This window comes from Spea bombifrons, chromosome 1, assembly GCF_027358695.1.
Source record: "Spea bombifrons isolate aSpeBom1 chromosome 1, aSpeBom1.2.pri, whole genome shotgun sequence".
Taxonomy (NCBI): Eukaryota; Metazoa; Chordata; class Amphibia; order Anura; family Pelobatidae; genus Spea; species Spea bombifrons.
Window position 1 is genome coordinate 123,779,389 of NC_071087.1, and position 22,240 is coordinate 123,801,628.

The window sequence follows — 22,240 nt, forward strand, 5'->3', positions numbered from 1 at the left end:
ACGGGAGCATATCAGTTTATAGTCTATATATTTACTAATGTTACAGTTTCTTTTTTTTTTTTTTTTGCAAGGTAACAAATGTAACAAAGGAAGATAATGGGGGGTCAGCAATTATCAAGATCCTGACGCAGCAGGACATTATAAACACAGGGCAAGCATGTATAAGCACATTACAGGAAAATCCAATGGAAAGTCGCAGATCCCATCACACACCACAAAGCTAGGCTAAAGGTGTTGCGGTCGAAGTGTCGGCCACATACCAGGACCAGTAAAAACATATCCTCCCATGTTTCTCCGCGAGACCATTTGATCTGGCCACTAATTCCTCCAGGGCACCCACTCCTTCCACTCTCATAACCCACTCATGGAAGGAAGGCGGCGAGGTTTCACCCCAATGCAATAGAATCAAGGCCTTAGCCTCATTAAGTAAATGCCTGAGCACCGTTTTTTTGTACGCAGCCACCAATAGGGGTGTATGATGCAACAAATAGTACACGGGGCGGAAAGGAGGGTGGATAATTAATAAAATGGTGAAGCGTATCATGTATCGCCTTCCAGAATGGGACAATAAGGGGACACATCCAACCATATATGGATAACAGAACCCTCCGACACTCCACACCTCCAGCACACGTCGGGATGGTCTGGAAATATGGCATGAAGACGCGAGGGCGTGCGGTTCCACTGCCAGAGTAGTTTATAGGAAAGCTCCTCAGTTGTGGTACTGATGGAGCACCCGTGTGTTAGCTTAAAGATCTTCTCACACTCTGATCTAGAAAGGGATACATCGAGCTCTTGCTCCCACTTACCCACAAATGGAGGCAGAGGGTCATCGTCCCCCTGAATAAGCACCTTATACAAAAGAGAAATGCCATGTGGAGGGAGGGTATCTCTCGTATGCAAAAACTCAAAAGGGGTGAACTCTCGTATAAGATTGCTTTTGTGAGATGGACCCGATGTAATGTCGCAATTAGAAGTACTGAAGGATTTGCAGCGCAGTTGGGCCAGTGTCAGTAAAAAAGGGCAGACAAAGGTCAGAGATGAGGACCGCTCATATAGGATTGTAAAGTTGGGGAATCTCCAGGCCTAGCGAAGAGGAAGGCCCCTTTGGTCACCGAAGGGGAGTCAGGGGTGAGGGGTATGTTGTCAAGTGATGTTTACGATGAGCGTTATGTAGAACCGCAAGCGTGGCCAAAACAAAAGGGTTACCCCCAGCCCTCTTCCTAGAAATTCGTGGGTCTAACCATGAGAGTACTCGTAACATGACAGGCGCGGCATCCGATTCCAAGGCCACCCACAACTTGTGGGGGAGGGAGTAACTCCATTCCAGCAATCGCAGAAGGTGACAAGCAAAATAGTTGGAGCACATACAGGGAAAACACAAGCCCCCCACGGACTTCGGCTTTACCAAAAGTGACACCGCCCATCTCAGAGGTATCCTTGCCCAGATAAACGCGAGAAAAATCGAAAAAAAATCTCGGAATCACAGGGCCTGTACGTTACAGTTTCAAGTAGAATGAGTAGCATAGGCCTTCTGCAGAGTTGATGTCATAGTTGTTTTGATAACCTGTTGCCAAGCATTAGCCAAATGGCCTAGAAGAGCAATGTGAATATCAAAAGTGGTACAGGCTTATATAGTGGGGGAATTTCAACATGCATGGCATAGGCATAACACTATCCTGAATCTAAGACAAAGACCAAGGACTGATTATCAGATAAAACGGGCAGACTAGATAAGCCGAATGTTTTTTATCTGCTCTCAGTTTATGTTTTTTTTCTATGCCTCCTGTCCTGCACCTTCTTAAATAAAAGTTAAAATGTATAATATATTAAAAGAAAATGTGGAGTTAATGTTTACGGATGCAGTGTTTTTGACTGTGCAATGGTCTTCTCCTATACCCACTGCCAAATACCTCCAGTATCAATTCTGTCTTTATTTTTCTCTCCCTCGAAATATCCTCCACTCCTATGTTGTTACTCGACAAACATCCAGGCCCGGACTGGCCATCGGGCACACCGGGCATTTGCCCAGTGGGCCGGGCCAGGGCAGGGCCGCGGCCGGGCCGGATTGACTTAGGGGCAAATGGAGCTGCAGTGACCCTGCTGTGCGTCTGCTTCTCCTGTACAGATCCGCGGAAGTCTGCGAGCGGCGCGTGCATCATCGGTTCTGGTAAGGGGGTGAGGGAGGCTGTATGAATGAGTGAGGGAGGAGTGAGTGAGGGAGGAGTGAATTAATGAGTATCTGTGAAGGAGTGAGTGAATGAATGTTTGTGAATGAGTATATGTAAATCAGTATCTGAATGAGGGAATTAATGAGTATCAATGTATGAATGAATATCTGAATGAGTGAATGATTATCTGTGAATTAGTGAATAAATATTTGTGAACAAGTGAATGAATATGTGTGTGTGATAGCATGGATGTGTAAGGGGGGGCAAAGATGCCACAGGCAGGGTGTTTTGGTGGCAAAGATGCCACAGGCAGGCTGTTATGGTGGCAAAGTTGCCACAGGCAGGCTGTTTTGGTGGCAAAGTTGCCACAGGCAGGCTGTTTTGGTGGCAAAGTTGCCACAGGCAGGCTGTTATGGGGGCAAAGATGCCACAGGCAGGCTGAGTGAAACCGTCTGTGGAAACCCTCCGGATGCGGGTGTCAGTGTGGCAAAGCCTGTCCTGGTGTTTGTGATTGGGTGTCAGTGTGGCAGAGCCTGTCCTGTTGTGTGTGTGTTTGGGTGTCGGTGTGGCAGAGCCTGTCCTGGTGTGTGTGTATGTGTGTGTGTCGGTGTGGCAGAGCCTGTCCTGGTGTGTGTGTGGGTGTGTGGGTGTCGGTGTGGCAGAGCCTGTCCTGGTGTGTGTTTGTGTATGGGTGTTGGTGTGACAGAGCCTGTCCTGTTGTGTGTGTGTGTGTGTGTTTGGGTGTCGGTGTGACAGAGCCTGTCCTGGTGTGTGTGTGTTTGGGTTTCGGTGTGCCTGTCCAGAGCTTGTCCTGGTGTGTGTGTCTGGGTGTCAGTGTGGCAGAGCCTGTCCTGATGTGTGTGCTTGGGTGTCAGTGTGGCAGAGCCTGCCCTAGTGTGTGTGTGTGTGTGTGTGTGTTTGGGTGTTGGTGTGGCAGAGCCTGTCCTGGTGTGTGTATGAACACAGAAAAGAACCCCAGCACTCCAGTCAGCTTCCAATCCTTAGGTTACTTTACTCAACGAAAGCAAAACAAAAAAGCAACATTCCGGCCAAACAGGGTCTTTGTCAAGCTCAAACGGCCCTGTTTGGCCGAAACTTTGCTATTTTTGTTATGCTTTCTGTTTTTGTTTTGCCCTTTTTTCCTGCTAGCGCCCAGCTTCCTGGGAGTTGAGTGCTGAAACATTTCTTCTTTCTTTAACTGTCCTGGTGTGTGTGTTTGGATGTCGGTGTGGCAGAGCCTCTTCTGGTGTGTGTGTTTGGATGTCGGTGTGGCAGAGCCTGTTCTGGTGTGTGTGTTTGGATGTCGGTGTGGCAGAGCCTGTTCTGGTGTGTGTGTTTGGATGTCGGTGTGGCAGAGCCTGTCCTGGTGTGTGTTTGGGTGTCGGTGTGGCAGAGCCTGTCCTGGTGTGTGTGTTTGGTTATCTGTTTCCTTAATTTACAGTGGGAACTATTTCATTTTAACTTATCCAGAGATAAAATGCCCTCCTGAATTTGTAGTGACTTCAGGGGACAAAACATTCAAGGCCCTGAAATCACCCTGAAATAGTGGAAAAGATAAGGTATTGTGTTATTTACTCTATAATATTTATTTCAAGGATTAGTCGCACTAAATTGTGGCTTCAGGCTTCCCATGTTGAATGACCAAGTATTATGTATATGTATGTGCATATATGTTTTTTCATAAAAATGGGCTGCTCAGTCTGAAATGCCCGGGCCTATTTTTTGTCCCAGTCCGGGCCTGCAAACATCCATACATTAAGCATTGTCTAATGGTTTTGTGGGAGTTTATATAGGTTATTTGGAAAGGTTTTTGCAAGTTTCCATTCCAGGATTGTCTGTAAACAGCATTTCCTGTGGCAATGGGGCACTCCCTTGTATTATATTTTTCCTTTTATCTAATTGGTGGGTATGCGGTTTGGATGTTCTCATGGCACACGTTGCGGTGTGATTACATGATACGGCTGCTTACTTCTTACGTGCATGTTAAAATGGTAATTTAATTTGTACATTCATATTGTGTATAGAACAGTTGTTCTGTATTTTCTGACTATGACTTGATTTAGTCAGGTCATAGAATTGAACCCTGTTTCTATTACTTTGAATTACGCAACCACATCCTGTAGGCATAGAGTGTCTAGGTAAAGCAGACCGTGAACTGCTCTCAATTTGTGGCCTCTGTAAAAGAAGCAATGTAGAATGAAAGTGGACATTAAAAAGAAAGTGGACATTAAAATGTGTTTTACAATATGCAGATTTATTCTCAGCACTCAGTTATGAAAGTATTCCATTATGATCAAAAGTAATACTTAAACAAAAGCAATTGGTTACTCTTTGAAAAAAAATATTTGTGTTTGCTTGTCAGCTCTAAGTGTTTCTTGTCTAATTAATTTGGCTCTGGTTTCCAATTAAAGTAGCATTTTCTGTTTTATAGTAAAATGATTAATATTAATGCTGAAGGTCATAGGTTGTTGTACATGAAATAAGAATACCAATGTTCCTACACAATCAACGCGCTCTTCCATTTATCATTAGATGCAGTTCTACGGAACGTGCTTTTGTAATTAACCATATGAGACTTCTGAGGAACAAACCTTACTGTTTGGAGCTAGTTGGCTTGTTTCATTTGTCAAACGCCTTTTAATCGCATACTAATACCCTGCAGCCATTTTGCAGCAGGGCATTGTTTAAATGGCTATAGGAATATTTTGTTACCCCTGGAGTGAGAGTAGTGGGCAAAAATAAAATGTATGGAAATCATGCTTCATGAATGATGAAAACATTTTTTTTTCTTCTTGAGCATAAAGTACATATCAGTATAAAGTAATGTAAACTACATTACTTTATACTGATATGTATTTTATGCTCAAGAAGAAAATAATTTTTGATGAAAACTTGATTTTATCTCATTTTGTTTCAATAAACTTCCTTGATCTGCAAACCAGGAAGCCATTGTTAACCATTGCCATTGTTAACAGTTATGCGATATTTTGGGCTACTTTTCCAGCTCCACACTGAGCTGGTTCTTTATGGAAATGCTAATGAAGTCCTGCTTGTGCAATTAAATCCTTTCCTACACAGACTTTCATTAGACAGAGCGTTAAGGTGAGTGATTAAGACTATTTACTGCAGGCAGTATAATAAAGAGTCGGATAGTTTGTCTAGTAAGTATGTCTAAGATAACACGGTAAGAATGCATCTAAATCACTGTCAGGGTCAACCCTGCCTGCCAGGATCCTGCAATTGTTATTTGAAATCATGTCTACCTGCAGCCACTAGTGGCCACCCTTCCCTTTCTGGAGCAACCATATCCAATTACTTGGGACAGCTGAGCCTTGTTACCTGAGTTTGGCCCTGCCTTTATATACCTGCTCTACCCTTCAGGCTGGGCATTTGCATTTGTTTGGCTTGGGTCCCTGTTAGTCTGCTTGCAGCTAGGACCTTGGCTACATCTCGATCCTGATTCGTGTACCAGACCCCGGCATGTCCCAGACTTACCTATCTTCCAAGCCGTCTCCCCTGTCCTCGCTACAAGACTTTCTAGTCCATGTGTTACGATTAACAGAATCATATGCTTGACTCCACTGTATATACCAGACCTGTTCCTGTCCATCAATACAATCTATTCTAGTATAGACAGAGCCTCAGATATTAACTGCAATTGGGCTCCTACCCAACCTGCTGGCCGAGGTCCTGACAATAGCAAAAACTACCACAGCACATTTTTTATAAAACTTTGGGCTCCCCTTGAACTTTACTTTATGAGGGCATTAAAAATATTATAGCTAATTGTCATAAAAAAGTTTCTCACCAAATGGGTCCAGGTTCAACAGGCCCTTTCTTAACTTTTTTCAACCGTTAAAAAGGGACAAAAACGTATCAGGGTCAGGTTACGTCATGGATGGCAAATTCCATATGTAGAAAGCCCCGGGTGAAAGCATTAATCAAAAGGGGCACATGCCCGAGGGGACGGCAGGCAGCCTCCCATTTACTATTAGTTAATAGGTAGCCATCAATTAGGGAGTGCCATGGTTAGTAGGTGATGGGTGCAGAGGTGACTGGATGCTCTGTTTGGGGACTGTTTGTGGGGGGGGGGACATCATATGTACATAAGCCCACCCCACCTAGAGCATTAATTAAAGCTGGCTTTGGAACAGCATTCCCTCCCCTTTTTTCTTATTCAATTGTGGTTGGTTCTTGGGCTGGCATGGAGCAAACATTGGCCACCATGAGGTGTGGTTCAACTCATGGTTCACAGGCCCTCGGCCTAAGTGCGGGACACTCCTTGGGCTTGTGCCTTGGTCAATCTGGTGGTGACAAGGGCTCCTATGCATGGGGCGCCGGTAGTTGCAACAGTGTTACAGTTTTATGCCTGTTCCAGCTGGGTCGGTGTAGTTAACGATTAAATAAGTGATTGGTTTAGAATAATTCAAGGTGTTGGCATATAACAGCCTTTTCAGGATTTATAGTTAACATTTAACAGTTATTTCTTGCAAGTGTGGGTCATGTGGTACGTCACGTGCATTATCACATTATGCCATGTTTTATCATGTGTTTAAAGTGCTGTATTTTTATATAGTTATAATGTTATTTTGATATTCGTGTCACGATGTGGAAGGCGAAAGCAGACTTCCCCGTGGCCGAAAATGAATTCCATAGCTGACTTTAATAAGAGCAATGTTAATGATTACCACTGTGCATGTCGTCACTTGGGGAAGGAACGGCACCCACATTGATGTTACCTCAGGGCATTCATAAAAAAAATATGGCATAGGTAGATCATCAGAAAAACTAAATGGGGCCATATACCCATTTGCTACCTGCAGCATGCCTTAAGAATTGCACTTTAGGTATGTGCTTAGCATACTTTATGGATTATACTTCCTGGTAACAACAGTATTTCACATATATTCATGTTCTAAGCTTACCCATCACCACTAATTGAACAGAAAGAAGAGACACCCTTCATAGTCCACATATTTTGTACAACATGATCTACTTACCACTATCAATAAAGTAAAACACATATTGTTATGCATAACAAAGGAACAATAAAGGTTGCTCATTTATTAAATTTCCACATAGCTTATGTGTTTGTTTTGAGTTATAGTTTTAAATGTATTTGCTATAAAGCAATTGTAATGAACTAGTTTGCAGGTGGACACAATTCATAGCACCAAATGCAAACTGCAGTTTTGTCACCTGTGATGGTATATGTTTTCCAGAGTTTAATCCTCTTGATACAACCTGTTGCTACAGACTTGGATGGAGAATAATCAGCAGAGAGGCAATGGTCATACTCAGTGTGGAGGTATACAGGGATGGGCTATGCACTTTGTGGCCCATGAGGCATGTAAAGCCAAGTGGCCCCCAGCTTGTGTCTTACCTAAACTAATACACACAAACAGTAACACACACACACTCTAGTATACACCGAACACTTAACACTTACATGCTCACTTGCTCTAACACACACTTAATTTGCTCAGAGCAGGTCATACATTGCTAGCTGCAACACTTCTCTGCAGGATCATGTTCCAGGGTCATAATGTTGTGTTATGTCAACACACTAAGTCAGCCCCACATTGTTTGAATAAGATAGACTGGCCCAGGGTGCAAGTCTTCCCCTTCTCAGATGGCCCTTGAATTTATAGAAGGTATAGAAGATCCAGAAACAGTCAACAGTAAGCCAATGGTTAATGCACAAATCAGATAAAGTGAATAAAGTGTATTAGACAAAAAAACTGTTAAAATGTAATATTTAATAAGATACAACTAAAATAGAAATTGAAACATGTTAACCACATATAAGCTACATCTAACCAAGGCATAATTGTATGCGTAAAAGTTGCTAATTAGTCCTGCAGAGCTGCAGCTACAACGGTCCTGTATGGTCACCTGTATTCATAGTCACTCTGTTTCTAAATGTCTTAATCACTACTTGAACCCTGTCTAATATATCAAGAGGGACGGACTGAATCTAATGTTGTTATCCCTACGATATCATCAGGGGATTTCTAATGATCATATGCCTGTAGGGTTAGATTACATCAGATTGAGTTAGTTTTTATTCATCCCTCTTGATATACTAGGGTTTTGGTATTGATTAAGATATATAGAGACAGGAGGAGACCACACTGGATGGTTGGACCAGAATCTGCACCTGAGGTTAAGGGGTCTGTAGCTGCAGCTCTTCTGGACTAATTAGTGACTATTACGGATACAATTATGGCTCGTTCAGATTCAGATTATGTGATTAACATGTATCAATTTCTATTTTAGTTGTATCGTATAGGGTTTTTTCCTCATAGTTTATCATCTATTAGGGCTTAAGTACCCAGTTATTCAGAAGAATCAGTATTTTTGTTTGTGCTTAAGTGAATAAACCCGAAACATTACCAAAACCATCTTAACCAAAGGGAGGAATAATTTAATTAAAGGAAAAATATAGATCATTCAGATCAGAAGAATACATAAAATTGGTTTCAGATACATATTGTTTTTTTAATCTATAAATACAATTCCCTGTGTTTATTTGGTATACAGAAAAATAAGTAAGTGTTGGAAAAAGGGTCAGATCCATGTGACGGAAGTCAACTAGCATTAATACGATTTATAATATTCAATAAATAATTTCAGTATTTTAGCTTGCTCAATAAATAATCTGGTCAAAATAATGTTGGATGGTATGTATTTTCTGATCCTTAGAAATTATAATTTATTATATATTTGCATTATAGAACAGGAAATGTATTCCAAATTCCCATAGAATATCAAGTTAAGATCATAACGCTCATTGCTCTTATTTCAACTAAAGCTATTTTGAAAAGCGCTTATTTCGAAGCCACAAAACAGCTGACCTGAATAAATGATTACTGGAACAAAGAACCATGGGAAACAGAATATGTTTTAACTAGTTCAATGCTTGAGGGACGGGCACTTCAGCTCTAGGGGTCTGAAAACTATGCAAGCCTTTAATGTTAGAGATACATTTTCAGGTAGATGAGGTTACACAGGGAGAGTTACAAGCCTGCAGGCTTCCTTCAAGGTATTCCGTATTTTAAGGTAATAGTTTGTGAGGGTGACAGCTACTCCCTTTCCTGCTTTTGCTAGTAGCAGCTTTGGGGAATTCATCTAACATTTTTCAGCAAAGTGACTCAACGTGCTTTGAGTGCATGGTTTATCAGCTCAAAGACAAAACGGTAAAACAAGCTGTTATCACAGAGAGAAACTCCAGCATTTGTCACGGCAATGAAAATACTTCTGAGGTCTTTCTTCAGACATCAGTGAAATGATTAGATGAGAGTTTCAATAAAAAGTTACTCGCATCAGAAAAGTTTATTTTGTCTTTCCTTAAAAATAGAGATGTTAACAGAAAAACTACATTTGAATCAGGGCTAAGATGGCTGTGAAGACTGGATGCCTGCACATGACTGCTTGTACCTTCACTCATAAACCTGACACAGACACATAGATGTCTCCAGAATGGCTAGGTCCTTTTCATGTGTTTTTCAACTACATGCAAAGTCTACAGTATATCTTCAGGAGCAAATGTCTACAGAGGCAGCAGTAAAGATATATAGAGTCACCTGCATGAAACCAGTACACAAACTGCCACACTGTTTATTTGCACATTATGTTGCATAAGCGGTGTACTTATAAAAGCAGCTAATTCACACTCCTTCCAGCTCCCTATTACTGTATGAGTTTTGAAAGAGGTTTAACATATTAAAAAATATCTAATTGGCTCCCCCTTTGCAGCTTCATCTCTTCTGGTAAGGCGTTACACAAACTTTCAGAGTGTTCCTGTTGGAATTTTTGCCCATTTACCCAGTAGAGCATTTGTGAGGTCAGGCACTGATATTGGATGGAAAGGCCTGGCTTGCAATCTCCATTCCAGTTCATCCCAAAGGTGTTCATTGGGGTTCAGGTCAGGGGTCTGTGCAGGCCAGTCAAGTATTTCCATACCAGACTCATCTACTCATGTCTTTATGGACCTTGCTTTGTGCACTGGGCGCAGTCATGCTGGAATAGAAAAGGGCATTCCCAAAACTATTCCCTCAAATTCAGAAGCATATCATTGTCAAAAATGTCTTGGTATTCTCAATCAATAAGATTTCCCTTCACTGGAAAAAACAGGCCTGGCCCAAACACTGTAAAACATCTCCATACCATTATCCCTTTTAGACCACACTTCACAGTTGACACATTTCAGTTAGGCAGGTAATGTTTTCTGGGTTTGCATTCGCCAAACCCAGACTCGCCCATCAGACTGTCAAACATGATTCGTCTCTGCACAGAACATGTTTCCAATGCTCCATAGTTGTCAGGTTCCACGCTTCACAGCCTGGAACACTCAAACTCTGTGCTGCTCATTTCCTTAAGTCATCACTAGTGGCCACCCATCTCTCCATGGAGCACCCAGACCTCATCATCACAAGCAGCTTTGCCCTGTTACCTGGATTAACCCTGCCTATTCAAACCTGCCCAACTCTCCAGTCAGGGCCTTTGCATTATCGTGTTTGGACCGCTTGTTCTGGCCCTGTACCTGTACCCTGTATTGTTCCTGCATTCAGCCCTTCCAGTGGGCTTCTTGCCTTCAGCCCTTCCAGTGGGATTCCTGCCGTCAGCCCTTCCAGTGGGCTTTCTGCCGTGCGCCCCTCCAGAGGGCTTCCTGCCGTGCGCCCCGCCAGTGGGCTTCCTGCCGTGCGCCCCGCCAATGGGCTTGCTGCCAAGAGACTTATTATCAATACTTGTTTGTCCTGCCGTCTTCCTTAATACAGATTTTATACTAGTATTCTGCCTGTCTGTATCATCCCTCAGCTATGGGGCATCGTGCGGTACAGACAGACCCCCCAAGTATCCCCTGCACCTGGACTCCTACCTGACCTGCTTACTCAGTTCCTGACAAGAGTCCAGTGTCGGCATGCTTTACACCAAGTGATCCAATGCTTGGCATTGTAATTGGTGATGTGATGCTTGCATGCAGCTGTTCAGCCATGGAAACCCATTTCATGAACCTCCTGTCATACAGGGTTTTTTTTGCAAATATTAATGCAAGTGGAAGTTTGGTACTCCAGCTATAGAAACAGCAGAGCGTTAGTGACTTTTACGCACCATGCACCTCAGAACTCAGTTAACCCCATCTGTGACTTTACCTGGTGTTCTGCTTCATAGCTGAGTTGCTGCTGTTCCTAAACTCATAATTGGTAATTGCTACTAATGAAAGCACCCTTCATCAGCATTTCATCCCTTTCGAGAGATAGAGGGAGTTCCTACATGTGTAATAATCATTCAACCAGAAATTAAATTGAGCCTAATTTTGAAGGGAAGAGCATTTTTAGAACTTAATATGTACAATAAAATAAAATATTTGATGTGACCACCCTTTTAGTTCAAAAGAGTATTAATTTTTCTAGGTAGATTTGCACCAAAAATTTTTAAGGAATTGGGTAATAGGTTGTTCCAAACATCTTGAAGAACTAACCACAGCTCTTTGGATTTAGGCAGCATCAGTTGATTCTGTCTTTTCCTTTTCTATTTTAGTTGCCATACCATCACTTTCACTTCACTCTTTTTTCTTCTTTACGCTGAAGATAGTTCTTAATTACTTTGGCTGTATATTTAGGGTCGTTGCCATGCTGCAGAATAAATTTGGAGTCAATCAGATGCCTCTGTGATGGTATCTCATGATCTCAGCATTTTTCACAGCTGTATATATATATATATATATATATATACATATATATATATATATAGTTTTGGAGTATTCAGATGGACTCACGAAGAAGGATTATGATGAAAAGTCTGAGAACTGCGAACTAAAGCTGTGTAGAGTTAGCGAAGGTCAACCCAAAACCATAAACAGGGGCAAGCGAAGGTGAGGCAGGCTAATAGCAGCTATGATTAAAGAACAAGCCAATTTACAAAAACAAGAAATGCAAAAGGACAAAGCAACTTGCCTATATTTTACATTTTTCCATTTTTTCCATTTTCATTTTTTTTTTTTTTAATGGAGTAAAACTTTAAAACACCTTATGGAGTCATGTGTTACAGTTTTGTTTATGATAGTTTATTATATTTTGTCCACCTAATTGCTAACATTTGTGTTTAAGGCAACAATAATCAACGGTTTAAGAACACCATATGACAATAAGATAAATGTAAGGTTATAAATTGGGAAAAATACATTTTAATATTTAGGTTTTTAAGCATCTAGTTCAGATTTACCAATGGCAAAATGTGGTTTTCAAAGGCTAATATTATGCATGAAACCGCAACACCATTTCAACACAAGTCACGCTGACTGATCCTTTGGAGACTGTCTGATTTCCCAGGACAAGGTGGAAAAAGTAAGGGAGGTCACTTACTTATGTTCTAAATGATATTTCCACAGAGGGAAGATATCAAACAAGTCCTTAAGCTTGAATGAAACAAGAGAAAACATACAAATCACAGCACTGAGCCACTGCCTCATTTATCCAGAGATTTCAAGATCTTAATCCAGCACTCTTGTTTCATAAATCATCAGTGCTATTTTCAGTGCACCAAACCTGAAGTTCAATAACCCTTGATAAAACAATATATCTTTTAAACAGGTATTTTATGAGAAAGATTGATGAGTTTATCAAACAATAGTGCTCTCTGAAGCACTTAGTTAACAACTATCATATACTCTTCCTAGATCACTGGCTTGGAACTGCACATTTCTACTAGTCTTTTAGCCACCATTTTTCATGTGATTTATAACACTGACTAGTTCACCTCTACTTAGTTATGGGTATTTTTTTCATTATTGTTGTGATTACTACTTTACTTCGCCTGTAATGCAATAGCTTTCTAGATAAGAAAAGTCACTATGCCCCTTGACTAGATGGGATATCCAAAAGACAAATACTACATATTTGAAGAAACTGCTCAGATAAGGATGTCCTTAAAGAACAGGCCAGGATACTCAAATACAAACTGAAAGAAAAAGACTACTCAAGCAAATCTATTGCTAGAGTTTTTATAGACACGGGGGATCTTAATAGAAAAGATCTCTTAAAATATAAACAGAAACCAGAACCACAATGTAATCTTCCAATAATGTTCAATTTTAATAATAAAAGTACAGTCAATTATTTAAAAAAAAAAAAAAAACATTACAAAAGGATGAGATCTTTAAGTCCCTCCTTCCTGATGTTTCAAGGATAGTATTCTGAGGTGCCCATAATTTAAGACAAAAATTTGTCAACAATACAATCAAATCCAAGCCCAACTTTGGGTTTTACTTGTGCATCTTGTATAGCATGCAAGCGGGTTGTATAATATCACTAAAAAACAAACCCTATCCAAGATTAGAAAAACATGTCTGGAATATCTCCAAAGTTTTTTTTTTTTTTTTTTAACTTTTTTTTTAAACTTTTAAACTCATTGTGCAGGTTTAACATAGAGTTAAAAACACTGGAGGGGAGGAGACAACAGTAAACAGATAGGACGTCATGTAATGCAATGGGCTTTGAATACCTTTCACCCTGGAGGGCTAAATATAACTTGAAAAATATCAATTTGAACTTTTTATAATATTTTTCTAAAGTTGTAGAACATACTTAAAGAATCCAAGAATCATAAATGGTATACATACATTCATATTATATAAATCTTAAAGATTTATATAATATAAATGTACATATAACTTTTCAGAAAAATTGAATTGTTCATAACAAGAATTCTTGATATAAACAATTCTGTTTTTATGATTTAATATGCATAATTGTGTTTTTTTTTTTAACTTGCACACAAACCTTCCCCTTTAAACACAATGTGAAATGGATTGTGGGAAGGATTTTTACTATTTGTATCCTATCTCTTACGGATGCTGTGAAACCGGAAATGAGATCACAAAAACAGTGATCAGAAATCAGAAGTGATATGAACGAAAAATCGCAGTTCACGTCTCGTGAGATTAGAAGAAGAATGCAGAAGTCCAGATATTACTGCTGGATGTAAACACATTGGATATATAAGAAGAGAACTATTCCAGTTTCAGTACACCTCAAAAAGCCTACTGCTGATGAAACGTGATATGTGCTTAAACAAGAACACTGGACTAAAAGACCATCTTGTCACTATTAATGGACAATTTAGAGAGTGGACTTTCTTTTTTAAATGTAATGTTGCATTTATTATTAAAGCTTTTCTCGGATACTGGTTGGTCAAAAAAAACCTTCTTTTTCTGTGTATCTACATTGTATGTTAACCCTTTCAGGACACTACAACCTTAAACGAATGGAGCTATTACCTTTGACATAATCATTTGTATTCACCACATAATATACTACATATTTATACTATCTGTTTATATTACATATCACGCAAATTAAAAGTTTACTGAAGACCACTGAGGATAAACTATTAAGTGTGCATATTTATGTTATTCTTCACTATTGATATCACTGGAAATTTAGTCACAGAGCACTTCTGTTCTTTTGAAGAGTAGTCAGTAGTCAGATGATGTGATTGGGGTGCAATAGGTATGAATATATTAGCAATGGTGGTCCCTGACTTGTAGAGTTTACAGTCTAGAAAAGCTGCTAGTCTGAATATACTTGGATTTAACTGCATCTGTTAGTTATCCGAAGGCCAAAGAGAGGCATCCCTGTTTTGTCTTGAAGTTTATACTTGTAAACTCTTTAATGTACTCAATGTCATGGATTTATGCTTATGTGCAAACATCATTAAAATGGTATACCTATTTTGCACAGATGAAAGAATTACTGCAGATTGCATGTTTCTCCAAATGGCTTAGCAGATCAATTGGTTCTGCACGCAAAGAAAGAATAAATTAAAAAAGACAACATTTCGCGAAATGGAAATAAAATCACTTAACCAATCTGTGCTCCAAAATTTTGCAGCAGATAGCACTGAAGTGGTTATTCAGTATGTGCACAGCAATAACAAAATATTCCCATAAACAAACAGACTTTCTGCTTGATTGCTCTGAAGTGAGGTGCAAATAACCTTATTTTAATGGAAACAATTTGCATTTGTTTAAGAAATTCACAATCGTCATCATGGATATTTTACTAAATGCCTTTGGCTTCCATTCTTGTGACCATATTTATCTTTTTTGTAGATCGAACCATTTCATACGCTTTCAATTAGCCAGATGGAAAACTTGGAAGATGCATTTTGACTGCTACTGTTTATAAGAAACACAAGGCATGCAAAAGAATACAGAGCAAAAGGCCTTACGTAAACTCTGTTTGTTTTACATTCAATTAGCAACCATGTAAAAACGTGAATGTGCAGTGATAAAAAGCATAAAGCGAGCAGGATAATGATTAGAAATAAAACTAACCAATTACTATCTGAAGCACTTTGCTCTGCAGCATCTATTCCCTCATGTTGTACAGTAGCTTATGTACCGTTTGAGTCACCTTTGAGACGTTGGGGTTTCTATGAGGATATCAGATAATGAAAACGAAAGAATTGGTTTTAACAGATGTGAGACTATCATTAACCGGTTTAAACCTCGAGACCTGTTATAACTGAAAAATTAAAGCTGCTGCTAAAGGAACAGGTGAAAAAAAGGATCTCCATCATAAACTGACACACAGAGAAGTTGGTGGTAATTTAGAAGAATTCTTTGAGCTCTAACGCAGAGACCATTAATCATTTTCAGCTGTAAATCCAGGATGCGCCTTGTATCATAAATCTATATTAACATCACACAGTGTCTGCGTCACGTATGTCACTTTTCCCACTTTTTGTGATGCTGTATCATAGCTTTAAAATAAGCGAAAATAGAATGTCCTGCAAGGTCAAGGATGTTTGTAAAAAAAATTATATTTTTTTATGACATTTGAGTATTAAGATTATGGATTTTGCCATAGAGACCCAGGCGAATTAAACAAGAGCTGAATATTCAGCTAGAGTTAATATAATTATAGAGAATGGAAGAAAATGACATGGCCAGACCTCCTGTAAAGCTTTTGCCTAAACCACTACATTATGCAAAACAGCATGACCCAATAGATTAATTAGCAGATTAATTAAAATGAAATAGATGAATTAATAGATTCTTAATATTTGTTGACATATTCAATTCATTGTTGGTCATACCTGTGTCCCACCAAGTTTTATCAATGGACCTCTATTTCGTTTCCAATATCATATTTGACGTACATTTCCGATTCTGGTGTGTTTATCCAGACAAAGAAAAATGTAATTTTAAGGTTGCGAAATAACAACATTTAGATGGGATGTATTGTGTTAGCTTGGTAATCTTAAAGATTTTGTAGCAAATACATGATCACATATCATCAGACAATTTAGCTCAAAAGAAATGTTTATGTTAAAAATTATATTCAATTTGAAATGTATTTTCATTTTTATACTCGGGCACCTGCTAAAAATATGCCATGTTTTGGTTATTAGAATGATGGTTTGTAAATAGGTCTTAATATAAAATTGTACATAACTTTACTTTGTTTTTGAACTTACATGTACTCTCTGACTACGTCTAGGCATATTTTTAGCTCTGTTTGATATGCTGAATTCTTTTGATTGTCTAATGACTGTAGGAACGTTGAATTTCGCAAGAAATGTATGGATCTGTGTCTCTTGTCAACGACATTTCCCAGCTTTTCCCCTCCCAGGAATTTGGCTGAGAAAAAAATTGCATTTCCTACATTGTGCCTGTCAACTGTGCTTTTATATTGTGCTATATATATTGCTATCATACAAAGCATGTAATGGTTAGTAAAGAATAGTATGTTTCAAAGCACTTCTGGCATCGGAATGGTTCATCTGCAAGGTCAGATAGGCTATGTCTCGAAGTCCTTTGCTTTACTGGATGAACAAAAACCTAATTAGAGGTAATTTAAATATTTAATATTAACATAAATATAATTTTAAAAACCTTGTGATTTCTCGAGATCATGAGATAAAACTACCGAAATAAATGGAGATTTGTCTCAAGTATTAAAAATATAATAAATTCAGTAAAGGTATCTAGTTTCAGTGACAACAATCTGTTCCCTTCAAGTTTGTAAAATGTAAAGGCTTTTTGTTTGTTTTGTTTTTTTACTTAGAATAGTTAGGTTTACATAGAGCTAGGGCGATAACCCACTTAAATGTGTTGCTATGTGTGTGAAAGTTTGGGGTTCTATTTATCACAATCATAATTAATACTATGATAAATGGAACCCTTGGCATTGTTGTAGAATTAGCACATCTGAAGACATACACTGCTAACACAATATATTAATTCGCCCACAGTGCAGCTATGCACAGCTCTCCCTAACTCTTACCTTGCAAAGTTACAGGTGAATGCATACAAGTTCAATGTCCTCACCTGAAACTTGTAAAATTACACAATAAAAATAAATACCTCAGGACTCCATTAACCAGGAGCGGGTGACTAGTGCTCCTCCTCTTCCCCAACCCCATGTATGAGGTGAGAGTACTTATAGAACCCGGGGGTAAATATTCTTAAAAAAAATCATAGGGGGGCAGACAAGGCTCTCAGTCCTATGAAATTGCAATGTATATATGTACATATAGGCATATGTACTATAATATGATATTGCAATATCATATGTACTCTGCTGAGCTAAGTAGCATGCAATGCATGAACAGAATTATGTCTATACAGAATTGTATCTATAAAAACAACTAAACAACAAAATGTCTGCTTTATGTGTCTGAACTTTGCTGTACCTACATATCAGAGGCTAGTAGTGAACCTGGTTAATGTCTGTTAGTGATGTACATTTACATACAGTGGGAAGTGTTAAAGGGACACCCTAGCCATCATACTCACGTTAATGCATATGATAGCTGTGTGGCCTCTTTATGTTATCGTGTTGTTTTCCACATACAGCTACTTTGCATGCACGCAATATAACTTCAGTCAGCTCCAGTGCTGGTTCCAAGAACAATATCCAGACCACATGCTCATACCAAGAATGTCTTCTCATTGATTTAAATAGGAGTGCTTTCCTGCAACTTATTGACTGCTATAAGAAGGCCACTGAGAAGGATAGTAGATACAAGGTTATAGGTTCTAAATCAAGTAGGCATTTTTTTTAATATATGCATAATACATTACTTACAAAGCACTGTAATACACATTATTCTTTTAAAGGAGTGTCTAGTGAATTAGACTGTGCTTTAAGTGAGAAAATGAGACTTGCATTACATTTGCAAGCAAAGGTATTAAAAGTCAGATGAGGGGCAAGTGACAACTGACTTTGTGTTAGACATTTCAGCAAATGCCATAAATGGTTTCCACAAGCCTTGTAGTAGACATTTTGCTTATACCTGGTCAATACAGGTCAAGAATACTGATGGGTTTTCCTTTTTCCAATAAAGAAGACTAGGCACTGGAAGCAGGCCTCATAATGTGAAAAGAGCATGAAACTATACCTGAAAAAAGTAGTCCCAAAAACATTTAGCATAAGTACATATTTCAACATAACAGGTTTAATATGATAGTCTCACACTTAACAGGCATCCACAACAACTTATATAAAGGAGGGGAAAACCAAGAGGTTAAAACACATGGATGGATAGTTAGTGCTATGATAAGGGTACTTAAGTGGTGCCAGAGAGGAGGAAGGAGATCCTAAAAGAAGGTGTGCCTGGTGTAAAGGAAAAACCCTTGACATGAGAACTAAATTATGAAGACACTCGAAACTCGAGTGTATTGACCCTTGAGTTTCTTAAATGAACAATCAAATTCAGGCAGATTCCTAAGATTAGCACTGAATACTTGGCTATTTAATCGTTTTTTACTCAATTACTGTATTTATGCAATGTACGGTATTACAAAAAATGTATATTAACTACTTGAAAAATGATTACTTTAAAAAATCATTTTCACTGTACCAATAGAAGGTGGGCAGTCTCTTAAAAGCTTGTGTGTAATTAATAGGCAACAGTTTTAACCCTTAATTAGAGGCTGAATTAATTTAACTCCCAAGAGGATTTTCTGTTTCTTGGACAGATTGAAAATTGAGTTGGCAGGTGGTCTGGATTTGTGGGAATTGAATTTGGAGCTTGTAATAATAAAGAACACTTTATTCAAATTGATAGTTTACTTAATGTAATTACTGCAATATAAATGACTGGAGCCATGGTTTCAGGCCAAAAACCTTGGTGGCAGTTGTGCCCTTTTGAACATTTTTTAACAATGTAAACAAGGAAAATGTTGCACCTAGAGTGCACAGGGATATAGTGGGACTTATTAGCAAATATAAAGCAAATATGTAATGCTTTAAATGGGTAAACAGGGAGTAAAAAAGCCCTAGAAATAATTAAATACTAGCTGTAGGTTTAATCAAAATAGAGTATAACAGTTTTGTAAGAGGGATTCAGGGACACACAGAGCAATATGTGTTGACATAAGTGGCTTTTAAAGATGTTGAATAGTCAGTCAATTGAAGGATTAGCATGATGCTAGATTCACTAAAATGTTAGTTGTTAATTTAAGATTATTGTGCCCAAGAAGACCCCTGCACAAAGGAGATGCCCTTAGGTGGGATTTATGCCCTATGCCCACTAGTGTCTGCAAAAAACAGAATTCAGACTTATCTAAAACCTTCTCAATTGCATTGGTTTGGTAGCACACTTAGGTACCCTTTTGTGGTCAGGTTTAGTCAGTGTACAAGTTACTTATGTATTTGATAATGTCTGTGTAGCTATTGGTAAATGGTAATATAATGTAACTTACCAATTATTCAAATAAACATATGGTGGCATACATACATAGAAAAACCATATTGCAGCTAATGTATAGTAGATGCTGCTTTCCATTATAGAAAGTACCTTGGCTGTATTTTACTTTAATGTAAGAAAATACCATTGGGTGTCCTTATTAATGTTTGTAGGCCCTGCTGCTTTTACATTCAGAATTAAAAACTAATGGAATAAAAGGTAAAATAACAAATACAACCACTGAAGGATTGTTGCACTCCTGTAATAAGGTCTGTCATAACCTTTACTTTCCAGTATTACATTAAACAAAATTGAAAAAGGGCTGCTCAGTCAGGAAAACAACTAAGCGAGTGTGCAAATCCTACACTGTGATTTATCATTATCATTAGATTTTAATGGGCTTAATATAGCTCACAGGCACTAACAGTAGTATTAAGTCAGTGACATTGTATGATAATCATTTGAAGAAGTGTATGAACTCAGATACTTGTCTAAGGCTCCATTCTTTTGTTAAGCAATTGCCCTAGAGCTCAACATTTTAGACCTCAGGTCATTATATTCTGCCCTTGATGAAGAGCCACTAATGCAAGATTATACAGTGCCTTATTTAAACACGGTGCAGAGTAGGTCTAAAGGTATATATTTTAGTTCATAGGGGAAAATGCTCAATAAAACTGAGGCCACTGAGGGGATTACAGTGTTAATGTCTCAAAGCTCTTAACACACATTGTTCACATAGACTACAGAACAGTGGATGAAAAAACATTATTTTTTTCCCTCTCTTCCCCCTGTGTCCTGTCGGTGTCTGTGGTCTCGCTCTTTCTTCTCCTTTTCTCTCCTCCCGTTCTTGGTGTCCCCTTCTCCCTCCTTCCCTGGTTTTCCTTTTTCCCTCCTGGATGGGTGGTGGGTAGGTCTATCTGCACAATGTCTGGTTCTCTGTCATTCTTGCGGATAGGTTTTACAGTTTTTACTTGCCCATGTCCGATGCTGCTGTCCGTTGTCCCTCCCATGTGCGAACTGATGTATCTCTGTGACGGTCCTGTTATTGCCATGCTTCTGGCCCTTGGGAAATTATGGCCTGCTGCGTCGGGTTTTTCGTGGACTGCTTTGTATTATTGCTCCTTCCTCCCGCCCGTCCTCTTCCTTTGTACACTTCCTCCTCGACCCCCTCCCTGCTCCCATCGCCCTTTTTCCCTCTCCTTATGTTACTTCATTACAAAATAATAAAATTACATTTACAAAAAAAAATACATCCTAATTTGAAGCTGAATGCCTTTGGCTTTTTCATATTATTACTCAAAAAAAAAAAAAAACATTATTTAGCGGCTATGTGTTTAGTACAGTATTTTTATGTTTCGGTAGATGACCATAATATTGTTCCAGTAATGGAAGTAAACCAAGCAGTGATGCCACACTGCTCATTTTGGTTCAAGACTTATGCTTATGTTTAAGCTTTTACAATGCAGTTACAAAACACTTTACGCATTCTTCGTTTTTGCTACAGAAAGCTACGTAGTAATTTATATAATCACACAATGAGGATATATGAGGGCCGGACTGGCAATGTTGAGGTGGCCCTGGCAACTTTAAGTCAAGCCTCTGACTGATGACACAAGTGTGGCTGACAGCTGGATATGTCAAGGTACGTTTTTATGCTCATGTATTGTGCAGCTGAGCAGTAACACACTATAACATTATATACTTCACAAACTCACTCTAACTCTTACACATACAAACTTACACAATCACTCTAACATGCAGCTCATACAGCTATTTTCTCCTCTCTTTTACCTCACACGGGGCCCTGATGACTACAACTTGCGCTGTCCATATGACCTGCCTCTCTGCTACTGCCCTTCATGCATCTACGGCATCCATCATAGCATGCCACTGAAAGTGACTTATCACAACTTTTATGCATTTTAGGTTCATTTCTTAGTAATTGTAAGGCACTTACCTGCAAGAAATGAAGGTGGTCTTCAATATAATATATAATATATCATTTCTGATCTCTAGTACCCTGACCGTGGCTGTTATGTGACTATCCATAACCTCTGGTATCCTGACCCTAGATAAGTATTAAGTTGTTAGTGACCTCTGGTATACTGACCCTGGTTGTGTATTAAGTTATTTGTGACCTCTGCGATCCTGATCCCGGCTGTGTATTATGTTATTTGTGAACTCTGGAATCCTGACCCTGGCTATCATATATGACTATCCATGATCTTTAATATCCTGTCTTTGCTGTATTTCATCTTACAAAGGCTTCTTGGTGTGCTGTTCTCCTTAGCAGTGGCTTTCAGCTACTCACTATCTCTCCTGTTCACATGCGGCTACCTATAGAGTATCCTGTTACCCAACCCCAGGTC